At 33.9% G+C, this 18,983-nt stretch overlaps 1 long non-coding RNA gene across 1 annotated transcript; it reads left to right on the top strand.

Moving 5' to 3' along the window:
- The first annotated feature begins 2,672 nt into the window (after positions 1-2,672).
- On the top strand, positions 2,673-4,128 carry LOC125679331 (uncharacterized). The gene is made up of 2 exons (XR_007371786.2): positions 2,673-3,152; positions 3,443-4,128. It is a non-coding gene; the product is annotated as an uncharacterized LOC125679331 (long non-coding RNA).
- Positions 4,129-18,983: the final 14,855 nt, after the last annotated feature.

Consider the following 18,983-nt stretch of genomic DNA (forward strand, 5'->3'; position numbering starts at 1 on the left):
ATTTTTTAACTATGCAAAAATCAATTGAATAAATAAAGCCATTAAATTAAAAAAAGCATTTAAAATGAAAGATGACTTCGTCTAAATATGACGCAACGCTTTGTCGCAAGGCCATTTCCCCCCTCGCTATGATTTTTTTTATTTTCCCTATGAATGCAATATTTTTTATATTTTTGAAAAGCATATATTCCCTGCTTTCAGTACATATAAAAATTAATTTTAATGCCTGGCAAAGTTATAAGAAAATAGCAATTTTTTGCACATATACGTTGTTTTACGATTTTATTTCTCAATGTTTAAACAGATCGGCGTTTTATCTATATTTATATATGGAAATAGGGAAAAGTAAATACAGCCTGTAAAAGTAGAGGAAATGTTCTTTTTGATGGACCCTTATTCATATTATAATTCTCTGTAGTTTTTATATTACGATAAAATGAAATTGGGACATGCTGCGCGGTTTTCTTAAAAATTAGCGACAAATCGACGTCGCTAACAGCAATCGACGCGCGTCGCACAATTAAGTGGTGAAAACTATTAGTATTGTCCTCTTTTAGTAAATTCAGTACCTGTTGATACACTAAAACAACATACATCCATGTATGAAATAATCAGCCAGGTATCTCTGCTTTTTTTGAAAAGCATAAAACCAATATTGCTTTATAACAGTTACACAACCTACATGTAACTTCATAAAACACCTATTGAGAATGTTACATCGGCAGATTGAATTTTAAAAAAGATAAATAAAGTACTTCAAATTCAGATATAAACGTTATATTTGTTCGGAATAGTAATAATTTTTTTCTCTGCCAAAGAAAGAAAACAAAAAAGAAGTTCGCCTATATATAGCCTGTATACTTTTATTTTTCCGTGATCCGGATCGCGGGTCACGCGGGGTTTTCTGAAAGTGTGAACGGAGAACACACGTGTTTCCGTTTCAACGAAAATAACACAGCTTCACCGTGACTGTCGCAGAGAAAGCTTGTATTTTACATTTTTAAAACGATCTGATGTCATCAGCAGAAGATGCCCTGGATCTCCTGTTGCAGGATGACCCAAACGATCATGCATTCAGTATAAATACGTGCATGTAAGTTGATGTAGCCACATAGCCCGACTAAAAAGAAAAAAAATGCGGTTTTGTCATGTTATGAAAAATTCACGATTAATTAACCGCGATTAGATGCCATGATTTGTCGTTTCATGAAAGAAAATATTTATATTTTATGACATCTAAACCAAGTGAATAACACCCTGTCCGGGTTCAGCAGTTTGATTAACACCCCCCCCCCTTTTCCCCAGAATTATCTCCTTACCTGACGCACGAGTGTAAGAAGGGTGTGTATTTAGTGTATAATGGGATGGGGTGGTTTTAATCAGACTGGACATTCACGACCGCTGGTGAGAAGGCTATTTTCCAAGTTTTTTCCATGTTTATAAAAGAAATTATCTTTCTATGAAAAGAAAACACAATCTGTTAGGAAAACACACTTTACATTATTGTAATGATAGAATTTATTATCATAATTTGAATTATTTTCTTTATTCTGTAACAGAAATAAAAACAAAATGTGTGTTTGGGCCAAAATGGGGGTGGGTTAACATCAATCAAAGTCTGATTATGACAGGCTAATGAAAAATCATATTGATTTCTCTTTTATCCAAATGCATGTATTTTATATACACTTAGTAGCTTATGACCATAAATTACATGTGATCCATACATGCTGGTACTTGTATGCTATGAGCTGATGGGCACGTGTCCCCTTCTTGCCGGCCTACTCCGTGGCCGAGTGGTTAGAGCACTAGCTCAAAAATCACACGGCCTCTCACCTCTGTCGGCGCGGGTTCGAATCCCGTTCGCACCGGTAAGTGAGAGAGTTTTCCCAGTTTACTTTCGAAAGATCGTTGGTCTCTTCCCAGGTATCTGGGTTCTCTCTTCCACCAATAAAAAAAACTGGATGCCACCAGATAACTGAAAAATTGTTGAGTTTGGCAGAAAACATCAATCAATCAATCCCCTTCTTGCATAGATTTTCTCTAATTTCGACTAAATCCACAGCCCATCAGAGTACCATGCAAGGGGATTTAGACACTGGGTACCATTAAGAAGCAATTCAATTCAACTTTTATATCTGGGGTCATTCACTTTCCCTCAGAGTTTCAGTATTTTCGCTGGACCCTGTAGGTTTTAACCTGAATTTCTTCAGTATTTGCCCTCGTGTATAATATATGCTAGGCATGATGCAGATAGCTACATGATACATTTTTTTTTTCATTACCCACTCTGCTACTCTCGCAATGTATAATAAAATATTCGATTCATTTCTAACACATGAATGCAATCCCTTACCTTATCTTTAAATAAATTTGAGTAAATTAATTTAAGTGCGAAACTGTTCCATGCTACCGTGAAACTTAGATTTTGCTTTTTAAACATAAACCAACAATTCTTAATTGTAATTTCTTTTCTTCTTTAAAAAGGGTATTGACATTCCAATACTTAGTGGGAAGTTCCCAGGTATCATCCGCTAGCGACAGTCTACTGGCAAATCCAGACATGCATTGGAAGGATGCTGATGTGGAGGACACAGGAACACCCATGATCCCAGAACTGTGGCATTTCATTCGGGATGACGACCTGGCTTTCAGTTGGTATGACTCTTTGAGGTTGAATATAGGGTTAAATCAGTATAAATTTGATTAACATTCAAATAAATCCAGATAATACATTCACAATTGGAATCATGGTGTAATGATGCACTGATATGCGTGTACCATTTTACTGTTTTTTTGTTTGTTTGGTGTGTTTTTTTTTTTTTTTTTTTTTTTTTTTTTTGCTGCATAACTAGGGATCGTATACATACAAAATGAGACAAAACAATTTCTAATTAGTTTCTAATTATAAGGTATGACACGTTTTAAGGTATGGTGGCCAATACTGATTTTATTTGCAATTTTCTTTCAGATATGGGACCCTATTATTCGGAGAACTGCAGATTTTATGAAGCTGTCTTTGACAGAAGATTTGGTTTTCTCCATCTGTGTTGCCACCAACCATTATGCTGAGATGGTCATATCTAGGGGGAAGGTTTGCCATATACTTCCCAAGGAAGTTTGCAGCCTCTCACTGAAGAGGAACTGTACAGGTATTACTAGTTTTAAAAACCGATATTGTGGCAGTGATTTCCAGTTTAAAAAGAATAATAAAATGCATAGTAAAAAGATTACCTTTACCAAAATTAATCTGGCTGTGAATGTAACTCATTTATTAAATGTGTACTACAAATACCTCTGATAAAATTTCATAAGTAATTAAATGCATACTTTTCAGAGGGCCTTGATTATCGAAAACATTTACAGAGCCAATTGAGTATTCAAAAGCTTTGACAATACATTAGTATTTAGGACTAAGTATTAAGAAATACTTTTTTTCCAGATTTTTGTGCATTATCTTATGCACGCCTGCTGTGAAGTTCCAGTCGATAGACAGATATTGGTCAACGCATGCCCTTGTCGGAACAACTCATTATCAAGAATTATGTCTAGAAATAGGTTTCAAGAGGTTGAATATAAGAACGTTTTTGTTAAATATGATGCAAGTACATTTAAATCTAGTGATTGAAAGTAAGTACTTGAACATTCGTATATGTTGAACTTGGAGAGGAAAAATGGTTAGTACTTTTTGATAACATTTGATAAGGTGTTGTTGCTTAGCAACCAAATATAATTGAATAAAAAATAGATTATTTTAGATTAACAATAATTGAAAGATCTTTGTTTTAATGTTGCAATACTTATTCTATTTAATGGAACATAATGGCAAAACGTCATATTATTAGAAAATGATGGACAAGTATATAAAGTACGAAGTTTCCATTTGATGACCTTTGACCTTAATTCTCTTCATCATATTTTTTGTTAAAAACCTTTTAAAATGATTAAGATCTATTTAAAGATTATATTTTTAAAATAATGTGACATTTACTAATCATCATGGATTGTAATTACGTTTAAATTGTGTCGAATGGATGCAGAAAGGGAAATTATGGTCAAAATTGTACTATGAGTGTTGTTACTTAGCAACCAAAAATATTTGTTTGTCAATAAAATTGATTAGTTTGATTTTGTTCTTTTTGTAGTATATTAAAAGGCACATTAGCTCATACATTTAGAATTTCCTATTTTTGACTTTAATCTAGTGAGAGGGGTCGTAATATATATATTTCAGAGAAAAAAAATTGCAAAAATGTGCACTTATATGACCTTTGACCCCGTAGACCTATTTGAGATCATGGGATACATTGACAAATTTTATAAGAAATTGTTCCCTGTCCAATTCCTAACAAAATTACATGTCATATGCCTACCCCAAATCGTGATCCATGCAGATTTAAATCGATTTAAAAATACTGTCATTTAGTCTTTCAAAACCTCTAAAATGTGCCGGTAGAGAAAGGGTTAATCAATGTTGTATAATTACTGTAAAATCATTGCGCAAAGCATCAGATATGAATTATTATCGTTGTTTCGAAGGATGATATGATTTTTTCTTTAAAAGAAATATTTTCTAACAATGATATAATTCCCTTGGGTGACGCTGCTTTCACTCCTGTTCTTTGACCAGGAGTAATACCTTGTGGTTGGTCTTTCTATAAGCCATCGTTTTTTGCTATGGAGTGCTGTTATCATGCCTGATGGTATTTCGATAGTACTTCGAATGTACGATGAATATTTGTGAAAACTTTCATCTTAATTGCTTTGTTTTATCATATATTTATTTACGTAATACCCCCTCACACTAGGCCACGTTCGCACTACGACCATGTAAAAATTGATGATCGTAGTGCGATCGGGTACGTCGTAGTAAGGTCGTAGTAAGAACGTATGCAAGATTGTTGGTGGTCTGGATTTCATGGTTATCATAGGACCTCATATTTAAAGACGCGATGATGTATTCTCTAGCAATAGCTATAGGTTTTAAAACATGCTAATTATGATTGATCCATCAATTTTTTATCCTACTACAACGAAAAACATGTTTATCTATATAATTAAACCCAACAAAACAAGATGATTCCACGGTGATCGTAACATTTTCATTCTATCTATTCATTTATTTTGAAGTTTTTAGATTGATTGATTGTATATTGCTTAACGTCCCTCTCGAGAATATTTCACTCATATGGAGACGTCACCATTGCCGGTGAAGGACTGCACAAATGTAGGCCTATGTTCGGCGCTTACGGCCTTTAAGTAGGGAGGCAATCTAATTAAAATCAGATCCTAGGATACTCTCGCAATCGCTTTAATAGGATATGACATATTACCCCAGTGGGGGTCATGTCCACATGACCTTTTGCTTGGAATATTCATGAGAACTATCAGCCAGTCAGATTGCGCCATACAGACAATGATGGCTATTCAGACGGTTCCCGACAATTCGAAAACAAGTTGCAGTAATCGCTTTCCCACGAAGTTTATTGCACACTATGAAATTGTTGTTCTCACTTAAGGAATTCTAAACTTTCGCAATAATGCCAAATCTATTTCGTTCATTTAAACAACAAAACGTACGATATAAAGTACACCCAAATTAAATTAATCGTGAATTGCGATTTATGTATGAATAGGGATGGGTATGATCTGAATAGTTTTCAAGATGGTTTTAAGGAATGAATTTATTATTTTTTCTTTGGATGGAGGAATTCCACGAAACAAAGAGAATGAAAACTGCATCATTGCGCGTAGCGCATGATGCAAAATTGATTCCTTATCATTTAATATTTTAAAACATTGAGTTTATATGATAAAAACATTATTTGAGTTGAGTTGAATTAACAAGTTATTCTTGGACTACATTCTATGTCATTTCGAGATGGGCGTAGTGATTTGTGAATACACAACTTAAAAAAAACTAAATCTGTTATGCCTAATGGCGACTTTCACGAACTGTTGTTTACTGTTGAGCAAACGGGTCTCGTGTGGACTGAAGAATGCAGTTTTAAAAGGATGAGTTAGAGATAATTCCTGTTGAGAGAAAATTGCAGGAATTTTGTTGAGTGGAACTGGAATTGTGCAAAGTTCGATGTCGGTACTAATGGAAAGCGTGGGACACGTCCATAATCAAGATGTGGGATGCCAGATAGGGTTCTCTTGAGGGTTGTCACGCCTTCCATGTGGAGAAGGGAGTGTTACAGAAGGTTTTTCGAGTTTTATCAGTGAATTCCTAAGGCGTTACGGGACAGCTGTTGTAACGTCGTACGGAAGCCTCGTTTCGGTGCCCACTCATAAACATATTTAGTCCGAAATATCTGACGTTTTCCTGGCTTTTTTATGATTTTGATATTTACCGTGCCTGGCAGGATTATGGAAGAACATATTATGCCGGAGTTTGAAACCATAGTCGTTTTAAAGGGCTACGAGATTGCAGTGTCTCTGAGGCAGTGTGCGGTGTATCTGATATTTGGGTGGGTTCGTGACATGAAGGAAGTTGTCGCAAGGTGCAAACTGGACTATTGTTATCCCCGGGTGAATACATTTAACTCTCAGCCCGGAATTGCAGAAACCACAGGCCTCTGAATTTCTATCAATTAAGCCGCTATATGATTGATCAGAGTGAGATATATATATATATATATATATATATATATATATATATATATACATATAACAGTGCGACATTTAACTCTGGACACGACAAAAGTCCGGAGTTTCGCCAACCCTTTTATTAAGGATACAAATAAACCCTTTACAAAAAAAGATGGGATTTTATGTCCACAAGACATGCACCAACATTTACACTTGTAACTATTGTAGTTTTTTAGATATTTCACCTGAAATCAAAAAATCCCATGGGATTTTGGAGGGATTTTTAATCCCACTTGGGGGATTTTCACTCCTACCAAAAATCCCATGGGAGAAAAAATATAATTTCTCCCATAGGATTTTAACTCCCATATTTAAATTCAAAATGGGATACAATGTCCCATAGGAGGAAATGTCCCATAATGAACATGAAATGGCAGTGAATATCCTATTTGAGCATGAATGGGAATAAATATCCCAAATAAAACACAGGATGGGGACTTTTATCCCATGAATATAGTAATAAAGCAGAAAATTGTATCTTAAAGAGTGTTGTTTGTCATGATTCTTAAGAATGTACTTGCAAGCTAAGGAATGACATTAACTTTATATCTAGTAATTACATTCCTAAATTATGTAGACCTATACATGTGTTAATGGATAAATGTCTAAACAACATGAGAAATTAAATTATATTAGAGCTCTGCATTACTAAACTCTTTCCCATGCAATTTCAATTGTATACATATAACCCTATCACAAAAATATTAGAATAAAATTGAACGGTATTAAATTATGCAGTTAGAACACTAACTTATTTACATGCAGCTGTTCACATTCTCTATTTACAACCCTTTACAGTAGGGCTGGGACGATTCAGGGTTAGCTCGATTCGGTTCGGTTTCGATTCAGAACAGCACGGTTCGGTTATTTTCGATTCGGTTCATGTTAGATCCAATTTATCTAATGACACCACAAAAATTAACAATTTTAATGAGTAGCATATTTGATTTGATTTAATTCAAGTTATATAACTATATGTTGTCATTTGTAAACATCATATCTATTCATAATGGCATTTTATAACTTTGATAGAAAAAAGAAAACACTGACAGTCTATCAATTTTTTTTTTATATTAATGTGCTGCATAAGTTTTGGATTATTAAACAAATCTATAGTGAATCTAAAATGTATATGATATTGTTTTCATTGATATGCAAAAATTCAACAATTCTATCAATTGAGAGTCTTTGAAAATCTCTCCTTTATTGATTTACTTCTCTCATGTTAACTGTCAAATCTGTGTCATTACTTACGATGTTGATTTCACTCCACCACTGACAGAAATGCTATATGTCATGTAAAGATAAACTGCAATGATCTTACGGACCATATTCTGTTGGTATCTGAGTGGTGAAAATGCTAACTCTTAACACAGTAGTGATTTAAATCTCCGTTGCATAAAAAACCACATGTTTTCAACATCACTCGGACGCCATATTTGTTGTTTTGGTGTAAGTAAAATCTAAACCGAACCGAACCGAAATCCGGAATTTGTAATCGGTGCATCGAATCGAATGGTATGAATCGCGGTGCACCGAAATTTTCGGTGCACCGCACAGCCCTACTTTACAGGTCGTCAGGTGTGAATATTCACAGGAACCGGTATTTTTGTCTGTAATAATAATAGTAGGCCCTATGGTACCATCCCCAATGAAAAAAATAACCCAAAAGGAATGGCACCATTTCTTACTCAAAACTTAGCTTCAAAATAATTCGAAAATTCTGCTTTTATCGTCCCCACCCCAATTGTCATTCTGATTCAGTAATCCCAGTGCTTTTATTAGGGGTGTGTGGTATATACCCCTACTCTTATCATTATGTACAGGCTAAATTACCGGTTCCTCTGATATGTTGTGGAATTTTGGAATAGCCTAGCTTACAGTTACAATTTGTTTACAATATATTAAAATTAGTGTTAATTAAGTGCTTACGGTGAAATCTGCTACTGCTAAATGATGCTAAGTTGTTTCGTGAACCGAATCAGACATCTCCAACAAGATTCTCGAAGATTTAACAACACAAGAATCATTTTACAAAATGCATGCTTCGGTCCATCATTCTCCCTCTGACAATCACATTCATTCTGAAGTCAAAGTACTTTCTCCTATACCTGAAGCGTCAAAAAGACTTTGACAGGGAAATACGAATAAACGGTTAACAGACATCTCGACCCTAAGAAAGTTCAGTCCTGGATGTTCTAGTCCAAAAAGAAGTACGATCCAATCTTATGCATTCATTTATTACATTTCCGGTTGAGCAACACCCAAATCCTCTAGAGACATTGTTTACAGTTATATGACATTACCTAAATGTGTGACACAATATTAATCCACCCCTGTTCAAAGGGGCATAAGCACCGAGCATAGACCTAAATGTTGCAGCCCTTCACTGGCAATGGTGACGTCTCCATACAAGTGAAAAATTCTCAAACAGGACGTTTACGTTTTTTTTTTTTGTTTTTTTTTTTTAATTTTGTTTTCATTTTTTTAAATGTTAAACATGAAAAGTATAACTGAATCTGTGTTCACAGCCAAAATTTTAACCTTCTGGATGCAGGAATAAAAGCAATATTTTAGCCTTCATTCTGTGTTATGTAAACAAAGACTGGAGTCTTTTTATGTTTACATTTAAGGTGGCTCACTACACCGGGAAATAGTTTCTCAAATCAGTACAAATAGATTTAATATTTTAAAAAAGATCTGATGATATACAATAAGTGTGTATGCCAAAAACAGCAAAAAATGCAAATTTGGATAAAAACATGATTTTCAAAAATATTATTTCAACACATGAACAAAAGACTGGTGGATTTGAGCTCAAGATCTGTAGTTCACCAGCCCAATGCTCTCTCTCTCTCTCTCTCTCTCTCTCTCTCTCTTGCCCAATGCTTTATTAATTAACCACTTAGCTATGGTGTTATAGACGAATATATCGATCAATACAAATACTTTCCCAAAACATTTAAATCGCCATCTTGTAACATAGTGTCATAAAGCTTTAGTGTAGTGAGTACCTTAACAAACCAGTGAAATGTTTAATTTTGTAATTGAATTTTCAAAGCATCTTTACTTTTGCACATGCAATTTTACAAAGATTATTCAATAAAGGGTAAAAAAAAAAACAACACTTAAAATACTTGTTTTTGATCCACTGTAGATTTTAGGAAAATATTAGATTCCTAGGTCAGAGAAATCTAGACATCATTAAATGATAATGAAGTATTGTATAAAAAAAAAAAAAAAAAAAATAAAAAAAAAAAATTCAAGACTCTGCAATATGTTTGCAACTAGGAGAAATGGTCACAAGCTATTTTACACCCGCATCCCTCTTGGATCGAACCACTATAACTTTTAGGATAACAATAAATCCTCTCCCAACAATGTGCACATCTGCAAATGGCAATGAAGCATTGTACAAAGTTTCAAGTTTATCAGATAATCCATACAGGAGGAGAAGCATTTTAATGCACAATTTAAGACTTTGTGACAGACAGACTTACAGATATGGACAGAAAATACAAAAACCATATAATTATATGAAATGATTTTGCATGTAAAAAGTACATGAAGTGCACAATTATGATTTAAATGTAATTATCATTTTTATTAGGAATTTAGATGTCTCCTCTTTTTGCAAACAATTACACATCTATATATGAAGATGACATATATAGTGAGCATATAAAACACTCCTACCAAAAATGTAAACAAATATGTGCAATGCAAGTTTGAAAAATATGTATGTCTTAAAAAGTGATTGACTAGATATCAGGAAGCAAGCAAGCTCACTCCATGTTACTGTGCTACAACTAACTGAAATTCACTACATTATCCAAAATCCACCCAAAAAGAACCAAAACCTACCAACACTAAATACCAATATATATCCATGTGAGGTCAAGGTTTCAGGAGTGAAACAATGTGTTTTTTAAACTTTAAAATCATTATGTTTTACTTTTGTAGGATATTCATAATGTTGAAATTGATTTAAAGCAATCAATTTTCAATTGGAGATACAAGGTACATGTATGCACATAAATGTACCACCCTGAATCTCATATCATACCTTATTATAGCTGGCAAAATTATGAAATGAAATTTAATGTCACCACAGAATTTATAATTTCCGTTTCTTTCTCTCAATTCACATGGAGACCTCCTTTTTTAGAGTCTTATTTTCTTTTACTTGAATGTTCTAAATTGAAATCTAAGGAATAATAATCTTGGAAGAAAAATCTACATGAAAATATTTTCTACTTTGAGAAACAAAATGACAAACATAACTGTTTTAAATGTAAGTAAGAAATAGAAAAATAATTCAATTTAATGCACTTACATATGTAATTGAAAGAAAATTCCTTTGAGTACATGATTTTAGAATGAAAATAAGATTGATTAATATTCAATAAAGTATTTCAATTTCTTCAAAACTTCGATCTTCAGATGATTTTCCATCCATTGACACCCCAAATGTATGATCACACACATTTAGCAGGAACATATGTTCCTCAAATCTCCTTCACATAACACTTGACTACTTTTGAAATGCAATTTAAGTCGTTTTAGAAATTAACAAAGATGAGTGTACAGATTCATACCCTAGCTGTTGATGATTGCTAAAACTGATCACTACTCAAAACTCTGAAACAAATCTTTATGGATTTTTTTGTATTTCACACACACACGCACACATACACGTACATGCATACACACATCAAAAATATCAACAAGACACTGACCTTAACTAAATACCCGAGTTATTTAGTTAAAAGTATTACTAACCTCAATATGAATGAAATCTATATAATACAGTAACTTTTCTTGCTCTAGGCATGCATTTATATGCTAAATTCTAATATTCAGTAGAAGTATAATACATGTATAAGGTGTAATTCATTCCCCCAAAAGCGTCTATACTGATGAAACATTTTACAATTATAAACTTGATATACACTTTTAACACTATTTGGATCTGACCTTGAATCAGAACCCTGGAGTTGCAAGTGTCACAATTTTTGTACATCTTTCTGTTTTTCTTGACAATGCATCCATCATTTATAATATTCTAGTGTCAACAAAATTAAAGAAGGATTCTTTTAAATCATAAAGACATGTAATTACTATGACCATTTTTGGTTCCATCTATTTTAAAGCTAGTATCAAAACCTTTAGATTCTAACATGTATATATAAACTGTGTTTTTAATTATCAAATACCAAAAAAAAAACCACCCAAAAAACCAACCAACTTTTAGCCATTAGTGTTTTATTTTGATAATTTAATTTACAGATACATGTATAAGTTGTCATAATGTCATTTAATTCTATTTTATTGTTGCATTCCTCTTCTTGCCCTTGTAAAGCACAATCTCATTAAAATAAGATCTTTGATCCGCTCCGTTATTGTTATAAATAAGATCTTTGATCCTCTCCATAACAATAACGGAGCGGATCAAAGATCTTATTGAAACGACATAACAATAACGGAGCGGATCAAAGATCTTATTTTAATCAGATTGTGTAAAGCACCTTAGAGTAATAAACTGTTTTATATAAGGCTGCATGTATATAAATTTTATTATTATTATCACTGATAGAGGTCATGAAATTTACAATTACCTGTTCCTTCTTTACCTAAAAGTATCAATAGCATTAAGGAAGATGTTATCTAAATTTAAATGTTTTACACATAAACACTATATATCAAGTTTGGTTCCTCCTGGAGTCAGAATTTCTACCCTAGGAATCATGATATTTTCAAGCTTGATGTTTTGTTTACTGTCACAACAGAAGCTGACCACTAGCAATAGGTCACATGAGAGAATCAATTGACCTAAAAATCTATTAATTAACATGATTGAAATGTTTTAATCTTTATATCCATGATAAGATATTCTTTATATATTTTATATTGAATTCAATTGGTACTTTGACCTCTTTATTTTCAAAATAATTGGAATTATGTCTATATACACACATGTGAGAGTTGGCCTCCATGTGTCCAATGAAGAAATTATGAATAATGGAATGACAAATTAATGATTGTCTAATGCTTACAGGGATGGATCCAGGAATTTTTGAGAGAGGGGAATTTTACCATTAATTTTGGTTATCAAGGGAGGGGGGTCCACCCTCAAAATGTGTTATTTTTACTTTATTTTAGCAAAATTTCCTGAACCAGCACCCCCTCTGGATCCACCACTAGGTTATCATTTACTCCTTCATTCTTGATTACAAACCTAAGGACAATAAATTGTAATTTCACATTTTTTTTTAATTTGACAATATTTCATTATCACACAACAGCAAAATTATGAAAGCATATACATGTACGTACAATATTAGCAAATTGATTGTTCTGACATATCATTTGATATACATATATATTCATAAGAAAATTTGAACTATCATGCATATTATAGATTATCAGTCATCAAGTTTTTTGTTGTGTTTTTTTTTTTTCAAAGTAATTTCACATTTTGAATCTTGCTTATTAATTGATATGTTGATATGGAATCAAATGACATGCATGCACGCAGAAGCTATGTGAAAAATGTCAGATCTTGTGTAGCAATTTGTAAACCCAATGATTACAAAGCCTATTAGTATTCTATATCAGTAAAAGAAAATCCTATTTTAATTCATATTTTGCAATAGATATGATAAAAGGAATAAGCATTTAATAATAATTATCAAAATCTATAGTATAAAATTGAAAAACAATCTCATAAAAATATAACATATATTTTACACATGCATTTTTGTAAACTTTACAAAAGGAACAGATTTCCCCCCTGAATTTATATAAAAATCAGTATTATGTCCTGTGACATTTTGTTATTATGCTTTAATAAACTTCTAATATTGACTTTGTCCTTGCATGGTCATTTTGTCCATTTTTTTTTTTTATATCTGTACCCAGGTTTTGTCTGGTGAATTTTACCCCAACTAATCCCTTTGTGTATAATACACATGGGATGTTCTTTACAGCTCAGCAAGCCCCTGACTTTGTTTCTCATTGTTCCTTATCTACAATTACTGGGTGAATGACTTTGTGAGGTTGTAATTTGCCATCTAATACTTTTATAAGCATTTCATATCATGATCAACATATCATGCTATTTCAGTCAATATTATAAATAATTCATTTGATACATAATATGTAATATTGTAGGCTTATATGGTGATATTTGGAAAATAATGGCAAAGCAATTCTCAGCATGAACATTGAAAATTATGTTGCAATATACATCACTCAATACAAAGACAAAGGATACATTTTAATTTTTACGTTTAAATTCATATGAAATATTGTGAAATTCATAATCATGTGAATGCAATAGCTGCAGAACTGTAGCTCTCTGAGAAAATATTAATTGGTACAGATCTGTCCCAATATTTTCTCAGAGAGCTACAATTTTGCAGTTAGTGAATGTGGTTAACTTATACTACCATTAAGATATGTAATCTCTTTCTAATATTTGTTTAATTTGTACCTTTTTCATATTGTACAACAAAGTATAATTTAATGCACATTAATCCTCGGATTATAATAATTTTTTTAAATTATTTTTTTTAGGCTTAATTTTTTTTTTAATTTATTTGTACAAATAGAAATTAAGTGCGTCATAATATATACTTTTAAAGGTAAGATGTACAATTGATATATAATCACTCATACCAACCATTCATTATACTCCACTCAAACATTTCAAAACTATGGATTATAAATTTTGATTAGTGCAAAATTTGTTAATTTCTATAAGGTCATCTCAAATCTTTTAAAATCATTTTAGTGACTTTTTGGGGGAAAACACCTGAAACACTTTTAAAGCCAATTTAAATGGTCCAGGTCAAGCATATTTTGCTTTTAGGCCAAATCTTTGTAAGATCATTTGTGCACTTTGACAATTATTTCTAAATATTCGGGCTAGTATAATGAAGAAGTATGGATGTTTCAATTTTCATTAACATTTAATACCAAAACCATATCTCCTTTGCTTGACCAAAAAAGCCCCCCCCCTCCACACACACACAGTGAGGTCTAGATCCGCCACTGTTTAATCTGTGATTTTGGGGCGAAGTTGGATCAATTTCATTTTATAAACAAGTCCAGTGGTACGATGGATTTTTCATTTTCAAGACAAATTAATAGAAATATAAATTGTTAGCCAGTAAAAAGAAGTAATGATTTAAATCAGATACTTGGAACAGTGTTGATGTTAACAGGGACCCATATACTAGTTAGTATATAGGTCCCTGATGTTAACTTATGAAATTCTTATATTGTATACAAGATATTATCCAACTAACAGATAGACTTTTGCAATTATATCTTATGCATTATGAACTGTAGCTAAACAATATCACTATTAAAATCTTATGTCCATTTCCATGTAGTTGGGAATCAATTAAGCTTTCCTGGTTCCAATTTTGATTTAATTTTTATTTTGTGAATATAAATCAATATTTGTCTAATCACAGGAACCGGTAATTTTGTTTGTAATGATAATAATGAGAGTCTATACGATACCACCCCACCCCCCACCCCCGTGTTTTTATTAGGAGGTGGTATTGAATACACCCGTAAATACAGGGCCGTAAATTACATGGAGGCGGAGGAGACAGCTGCCTCCTCCAACTTTTGAGCCAAAAAAAATTAAAATTTAAAGTTCATTAGAATTTATGTTGTTTCCAATAACTAAGAACATGATACCTCCCTTAAAAAGCATTCCAAATCTTTCTTTTAGAATGAGTTAGTCAAGTAACATCTTAGAAGGCCCTAGAATCAAGGATTTTGCACGAAACGTGTTCAGTGTGCACAAAATGTGCTCAGCGTCTGGGGGCCTCAGCGGCCCCCAGACCCCCGCCTAATTTCCTGCCTCCTCCAAATTGAAGGTTAATTTACGGCCCTGAAATATCATTACAGACAAAATGGTAATATATTTACAAGTGCACTTTACGTATTGTTCTCCACGGGCAAGGGCACAGGCACCGGAAGTATGGATACATGTATTTAGAGATTGGCCTTCTACTGGTATATGATAAAATGAATTTTATTATACCGGTAGAAGGCCAATCTCTATACCGGTAGAAGGACAATCTCTAAAGCTTACAAAAAAAAAAAAAACGTGAAACGATTACATGAATCGAAGAGGGATGAAATAGACTACGAATTCATACACTTCAGAGAAATTATTCCCATAAAAAAAAATATGAAAAAACGTTGAGGGGGGGTAGTAATATCCATATTTAAGGTGCCTGTGGGCAAGGGCGCATCCAGGAATTGTTTAAAGGATGAGCGGATTGCGACCCAAGTTTGTGCCTATTCCGCCCCGGCCCCAAAGAGGGGTGAATATCGCAAACTGGTAAAATGACCAGTTTTGTTTAAAACTATGGAAGTAAAGTGGAGTGACTACAACCCTCTCGATCCGCCACTGATGAACAAGAACTACATTACGGGGATTAGGAAGCACAGGGTTCATTTAGAATAATTGTAATCTTTAAGGAAATCTTCGTGGAGCACATTATCGCAAATAGTTGCTGAAATTGAACCTTACCATAATTCCGCCGGCGAGGATTGCAGCTATTTTCACTTTCACATCGCAGGAGGTGCGTTTGATGAGCTATCAACTTATACAGACAGTATCTCCTCATATCTACATGTACAGGGGCGGATCCAGGAATTGTGGTTACGGGGCGCCACTTTATGAGGCAGTGGGTCCATGGCGAAGCCCTGGTTGGGGCCCAGGGGGCGAAGCCCCCGGAAACTCCTGGGTTTTACAAATTTTATGGGGCTTGAAATATTTCTCGTATTTAGTCATTTGTACTACATGTATTTTCTATCAATTTAATAAGGTGAAATTAATAAAATGACCCAAATTTTAAGGTTTTTTGGGGGGAAAATATTAAGTTCTCCCAATAAAGTAATTAAAAAAATTAAAAGATTTTGTCATTTATTTCTCCGCCTACGCCCCCTCTAAATCCGCCACTGATGTATATTGCAATAATCTACCAGAATATACTGACACCTTATAGGTGATACTTCATTAGTATAAATGGACACCACCACCACCACCATCCCTCCAAAGGGAGGGGGTGAGACTAACAACGAAAGGGGAAAAACACATTCCGCAAATTATAATATACATGTAACAGGCTGTCTTTGCATTTAGTCCGAGTGTTTTCAGTTATCTTTTTAAAAATTCTATATATTGATTGCAACACAAACATCCTATTATAATTACATGGCGATGATAAAGTCTCAGTAAGTTTCCACAAAGCTGAAAATTGGTATACACCATATTGTACAAACTGATACAGAACTAAAATATTGCGGAAACTTATCAAAACTTTGCGGTAGACTATCAGTATAGCAATGTGCATACTAAAACAGAACAGTTTCTGCAAACCGAAATTTGCGCAAACTTGATCAGCTTTCAGCAAATTGTCGTTGCGGAAACTACTTGAAAACAACGTAGATATATCAAGTTTCAGCAGGACACACCAAGTTTTTGCAGGGAGAAAGCTATCAAGATGAAAAATGAGTGCGGAAACTTGACGAAAACCACTTGTACACCTAAGTCTATGTAGTGAAATTTGTATTTTTCATCCATTTGTAAATTCCATGTTTTTAATGAAAAGAACTTATAATAATAGACATTAGTAAATACTATGTAATATTGCAGGTAAATTTTGTAGGGTATATAAGCGAGTGGGGGGGGGGGGGGATTCAGACCAGCTTTTAGTGTTAGGAATTGCATGCTTTAGTCCCAGTTTGTGTTACTCTGAAGTGAAGTCCCAATTGGTTATTAAAATGCACGTACATAGATCTATACATTTCCATACACCTATATTCAGTGCAACCCCCCCCCCCTAAAATTTTCAAATTTAAGGTAAATCGCGGTATCTTGTTTAGAAAAATGTACTAAACGATAAAAGAAGCAATAATTTCTTCCACTCCCGGAAAAATAAATGACAAAATCTTTTGATTTCTTGCATTACTTTATTGGGAGAACTTAATTTTGTTCTAAAACCCATAAAATTTGAGTCATTTTATTAATTTCACAAATGACTAAATAGAAGACATATTTCAAGCCCTGTAAAATCCCGGAGCTTCCAGGGGCTTCGCCCCCCTGAACTCCACCAGCGCTTTGCTCTGGATCCACTGTGGGCCTCAAGGCGGCCCCCAGACCCCCTGCCTCATAAAGTGGCGCCCCCTCCCTGTAACCGCATTTCCTGGACCCACCCCTAATATTACGAAGTTCATACAGCCAGAATCATCGAAGCTTAGACTGGGTATTTTGAATTGAAGATTTCCAAAACGCAGTTTGACAAATAAAAACGGGTGTGTAATGCTCTAGTATGAAATTATATTGGAAAAGAAGAATCTACACGCGTGCACATGCGCATGCCTTTCTGCTGTCTGACTGGCTCTATCCTTCAGACTCTCGCGTTATAATCTAGGGGATAATTGAATTATCTCTCAAGATCCATGCAAATGGCCACATTCAAGTAATAGACAATTGTGTAGTATTACATGAATTTACATTTGTTGATTTTAAAGCAAGATAACCATGAATTATGTATTGTATTCAGAGGCGGGTGCAATATTTCAGTTTGGGGCCCGGAGAAATTGCTGGGTGGGTGGGTCTAAAGACCGCCTTTAGACCTCAGTAAGTCCAGGACAAAGTCCTGGGTGGTTCCAGGGGACAATGCCTATGAAAGCTCCCGCTTTTTTCTCTCTTCTTTTTATTGCAAAAACTAGCACCAGTACTCTCTAAAGTATTTTGATTGCATATCTTTATTCTTAAAAGCTGTATATTTGGCATGCGCATATTTAATATACATTAATGAAAAAAAAGTATAAAACTATATCGCATTAAAAGTGTAGAAATTAAGTTTACTTAGTTCATTCCCAACATTGGGTGCATGATCTTTAGTTCCTTAGAATGTATTAAGTACTAGAGACACACGTTACATGGATATGAAAACAGACTCAGATTTGATTGATAGGATATTGTTTAAGTTTCCTCTCGAGAATTTTTCACTCATATGAAGACGTCACCATTACCGGTGAAGGGCTGAAAACATAGGCCTATGCTCGGTGCTTACGGCCTTTGAGCATGGAGGGAATTTATCGTGCCACAGAAGTTGAGACAGTGGGCCTCGGTTTTTGCGTTCTCATCCGAAGGACTGTCCCATTGGGTCGTCTCTTACGACAGGCAAGGAGTACTGAGGACCTATTCTACCCGGTGTTGTAAAGCATAAGATTCTCCCCCGCATAGACTTTCCCTCCGAAAAAACGGGCCCGGGATAGACATTCCCCCC

The sequence above is a fragment of the Ostrea edulis genome, chromosome 2 (genome assembly GCF_947568905.1).
Source record: "Ostrea edulis chromosome 2, xbOstEdul1.1, whole genome shotgun sequence".
NCBI lineage: Eukaryota > Metazoa > Mollusca > Bivalvia > Ostreida > Ostreidae > Ostrea > Ostrea edulis.